Source organism: Dama dama, chromosome 33, assembly GCF_033118175.1.
Source record: "Dama dama isolate Ldn47 chromosome 33, ASM3311817v1, whole genome shotgun sequence".
NCBI lineage: Eukaryota > Metazoa > Chordata > Mammalia > Artiodactyla > Cervidae > Dama > Dama dama.
Genome location: NC_083713.1, coordinates 10,066,143 through 10,071,169, shown reverse-complemented (window position 1 = coordinate 10,071,169; position 5,027 = coordinate 10,066,143).

The following is a 5,027-nucleotide window of genomic DNA, read 5'->3' as shown; positions in this document are numbered from 1 at the left end:
TCAACTTAATTCCTTTTCTTTATCTTCCCTCCCTCACTCCCCTTTCCCTCCCCTCTTTTCCAAGCTGTTTTGCTTTGCAATATGTTACTGGTAATGAGTTGCAGGATAATGCAATCTTAACTTGTTTTCTCTAAGTATTTGAGTTCAAAACTCCTGTATCTAAAGAAATACGGTTGGGGTCATTAATAAAGAAAATCTTTCTATCTTAAAAAAAAAAAAAAATGAAAGTTCAAATTTACTGCGACTGGCCTTCAGGTCAAAAGAGGACCCTGTATGAGCTTGCCTCTTTACCTTCCTTTGTGCCCTTCAGGCTTTGCCTAGTAATTTCTTACAACCTTGTCAACTCTTCATTAATTTAAAGAAATCTTTAAAAACCGTATATTCAGTATATTTAGATTTTTTCAACAGAAGGATTCATCCAGTAATATAGTTTGCTATAACCAAAAACAGAGAAGGAGGACAACCTTGTGAATATTGTGAATGATTTTCCCTTCTAATTTCACTGCATTAGAGTCAGAATATACATTGTGTCAAATCGCCAGTCCTGTCTGACTCCCTGTGACCCCCATAGGACTGCAGCACACCAGGCTTCCCTGTCCTTCAGCATCCCCTGGCTTGCTCAAACTCATATCCATTGAGTCGGTGATGCCATCCAACCATCTTGTGCCTGTCGTCCCTTTCTCTTCCTGTCTTCAATCTTTCCCAGTATTGGGGTCTTTCCAATGAGTCAGTTCTTCCCATCAGGTGGCCAAAAGTATTGGAGCTTCAGCTTCAGCATCAGTCCTTCCAGTGAACACCCAAGACTGATCTCCTTTAGGATGGACAGGTTGGATCTTCTTGAAGTCCAACAGACTCTCAAGAGTCTTCTCCAACACCACAGTTCAAAAGCATCAATTCTTTGGTGCTCAGCTTTCTTTATAGTCCAACCTCACATTCATACATGACTACTGGAAAAACCATAGCTTTGAGTAGACAGGCCTTTGTCGGCAAAGTGATGTCTCTGCTTTTTAATGTACTGTCTAGGTTGGTCATAGCTTTTCTTCCAAGGAGCAAGTGTCTTTTAACTTCATGACTGAAGTCACCATCTGGAGTGATCTTGGAACCAAAGAAAATAAAGTCTGTTTCCATTGTTTCCCCATCTATTTGCCATGACATGATGGGACCAAATGCCATGATGTTCATTTTTTGAATATTAAATTTTAAGCCCGGTTTTTCAATCTCCACTTTCACCTTCATCAAGACTCTCTTTAGTTCCTTTTTGTTTTTTGGAATAAGGGTGTTGTCATTTTCATTTCTGAGGTTATTGATATTTCTCCTGGCAATCTTGATTCCAGCTTGTGCTTCATCCAGCCCAGCATTTTCAATGATGTACTCTGAATACAAGTTAAATAAACAAGGTGACAATATACAGCCTTGATGTACTCCTTTCCCCGTTTGGAACCAGTCTGTTGTTTCATGTCCTGTTCTAACTGTTGCTTCTTGACCTGCATACAGGCTTCTCAGGAGGCAAGTCAGGTGGTCTGGTATTCCCATTTCTTTAAGAATTTTCCACAGTTTGTGGTGATCCCCACTGTCAAAGGCTTTAACATAGTCAATGAAGCAGAAGTAGATGTTTTTTCTGGAGTTCTCTTTCTTTTTCCATGATCAAACAGATGTTGGCAATTTGATTTCTGGTTTCTCTGCCTTTTCTAAATCCAGCGTGAACATTAGGACGTTCTCAGTTCCTGTACTATTGAAGCCTAGCTTGAAGAATTTCCAGCATTACTTTACTAGCATGTGAAATGAGTGCAACTGTGTGATAGTTTCAATGTTCTTTGGCATTGCCCTTCTTTGGGATTGGAATGAAAACTGACCTTTTCCAGTCCTGTGGCTTCTACTGAGTTTTCCAAATTTGCTGACATATTGAGTGCAGCACTTTCACAGGATCATCTTTTATGATTTGAAATAGCTCAACTGGAATTCCATCACCTCCGCTAGCTTTGTTCATAGAGATGCTTCCTAAGGCCCATTTGACTTCACACTCCATGATATCTGGCACTAGGTGACACACCATCGTGGTTGTCTGGGTCATTAAGATCTTTTTTGTATAGTTCTTCTGTGTATTCTTGCCACCTCTTCTTAATGTCTTCTGCTTCTGTTAGGTCCATAGTGTTTTTGTCCTTTTTTGTGCCCATCTTTTTGTGAGATGTTTCCTTGGTATCTCTAATTCTCTTGAAGAGATCTCTAGTCTTTCCCATTCTATTTTTTTCTTCTATTTCTTTGCATTGACCATTGAGGAAGGCTTTCTTTTCTCTACTTGTTATTGTTTGGAACTCTGCATTCAGATGGATATATCTTTCCTTTTCTCCTTTGCCTTTCACTTCTTTTCTTAGCTATTTGTAAGGCCTCCTCAGACAATCATTTTGCCTTTTTGCATTTTCTGGGATAGTTTTGATCACTGTCTCCTGTACACTGTTACAAACCTCCATCCATAGTTCTTGAGGCACTGTGTCTACCAGATCTAATCCCTTGAATCTATTTCTCACTCCCACTGTATAATCATAAGGAATTTGATTTAGGTCATACCTGAATGGTCTAGTGGTATTCCCTACTTTCTTCCATTTAAGTCTGAGTTTGGCAATAAGGAGTTCATGATCTGAGCCACAGTCAGCTCCCGGTCTTGTTTTTGCTGACTGTATAGAGCTTCTCCATCTTTGGCTGCAAAGAATTTAATCGGTCTGATTTCAGTATTGATCATCTGGAGATGTCCATGTGTGGAGTCTTCTCTTGTGTTGTTGGAAGAGGGTGTTTGCTATGACCAGTGCAAAACTCTGTTAGCCTTTGCTCTGCTTCATTGTGTACTCCAAGGCCAAACTTGCCTGTTACTCCTGGTATCTTTCAACTTCCTACTTTTATGTTCCAGTCCCTTATGGTGAAAAAAAACATCTTTTTTTGGTGTTAGTTCTAGAAGGTCTTGTAGGTCTTCATAGAACTGTTCAACTTCAGCTTCTTTGGCATTAGTACTGTAAGCATAGACTTGGATTACTGTTTTACTGAATGGTTTGCCTTTGGAACAGAGATCATTCTATCATTTTTGAGATTGCATTTCCAACTTTTTTGTTGACTATGCGGGCTACTCCATTTCTTCTAAGGGATTCTTGCTCACTGTAGTAGATATAAAGATCATCTGAATTAAATTCACCCATTCCGTCCATTTTAGTTCACTGATTCCTAAAATGTCAATGTTCACTCTTGCCATCTCCTGTTTGACCACTTCCAATTTACCCTGATTCATGGACCTGACATTCCAGGTTGCTATGCAATATTGTTCTTTACATCATCAGACTTTACTTTCACCACTAGACACATTCACAGCTAGGCATTGTTTCTGCTTTGGCTCAGCCTCTTCATTCCTTCTGAAGCTTTTTCTCAGCTCTTCTCCAGTAGTGTATTGGGCACCTACTGACCTGGGAAGTTCATCTTTCAGTGTCATATCTTTTTGCCTTTTCATACTGTTCATGGTGATCTCAAGGCAAGAATACGGAAGTGGTTTGTCATTCCCTTCTCCAGTGGGCCACGTTTTGTCAGAACTCTCTACCATGACCTGTCTTGTCTTGGGTGGCCCTACGCGACATGACTCATTGTTTCATTGAAGTAGAAAAGGCTGTGATCCAGGTGATCAGTTTTGTTAGTTTTCTGTGATTGCGGTTTTCATTCTTTCTCCCCTCTGATGGATGAGGATAAGAGGCTCTTGGAAGCTCCCTAATGGGAGGGACTGGCTGTGGGGAAGACTGAGTCTCGCCCTGGCAGGCTGGCAGGCAAGGCCATGCTCAGTAAATCTTTAATCCCATTTTCTCTTGATGGGTGGGGCTGTGTTCCCTCCCTGTATTTTTCTGGTAATTACCCCTAAGGTACTGAATCAAGGGCATTTACCTAAAGTTTATCAGTATCTCAGTCTTTACCACAAGCAAACCAGTAATCTTAACTTGTTCTTTTTTAAAAACTAATTTTTATTGATTTATCTATTTTTGACTGCACTGGGTCTTCATTGCTATGCGCAGACTTTGTCTAGTTGGGGCAAGTGGGGGCTACTGTCTCACTGTGGTGCATGGGCTTTTCATTTCTTGGCTTCTCTTGCTGTGGAACACGGGCTCTAGGTGTGTGGGCTTCAGTAGTTGGGGCTCAGGGACTCCAGAGCTCAAGGGCTCAGTAGTTGTGATGCACGGGCTCACTTGCCTCGAGGCATGTGGGATCTTCCCAGACCAGGGACTGGCAGGCAGATTCCACTGGACCACCAGGGAAGTCCTGTTAATTGGTTCTTAACACACTTTGACCTATACAACCACAAACTCCTATTTGTACCATTTAGTGTTTAAATTCCAGATTCATACTGATCAAATGGGTTTGTTTGTGCTAATTGCTGATTTAAACAATAATAAAGTACTCAGTGCTTTAGTCTTTCACACATTTCTCACTGCCTGCTCCTGGGCTCTTAGATCTTTCACCTGGAGTAAGGCCTATGATAGTTATTTCAAAGAGGATATGTGGTAAACTTTCTGTAATATTTATTTTGTCCTTGCATTTACAGTTTAGCTGGATAAGATTCTAGGTTTAAATGTTTTTTCCTTCTTCCAAATTTTGAAAGTATAACTCCAGTGTTATCTTCTAACCAATATTACTGTTGAAAAGTTTAATGCACGATTCTTGTTTTCACAATGTCTTTTTAAATTTCCTTTTTTATTATTGTTTTTCTTTTTGCTTCTTGAAGCCTTTAGCATTTTCTCTGGCTTTGGAATTTTTTTTTTAATATTTTATTTATTTGGCTGCAGTTATTTATTTGTCTTAGTTGTGGCATGTGGTCCAAGTTATGGTCTTAGTTGTGGGATTTTCAATCTTCACTGCAGCCTGCAGGATCTTTTTTTCAATTGTGGCATTGTTGCAGGAAGGGGGACCCCTTCCAGGGCCTAAAACTGGGCTCTTGTCTAACACTCAGAAATGAGTTGTCCAAGGAGACGCATGTGCTGACAAAGCAAGAGATTTTATTGGGA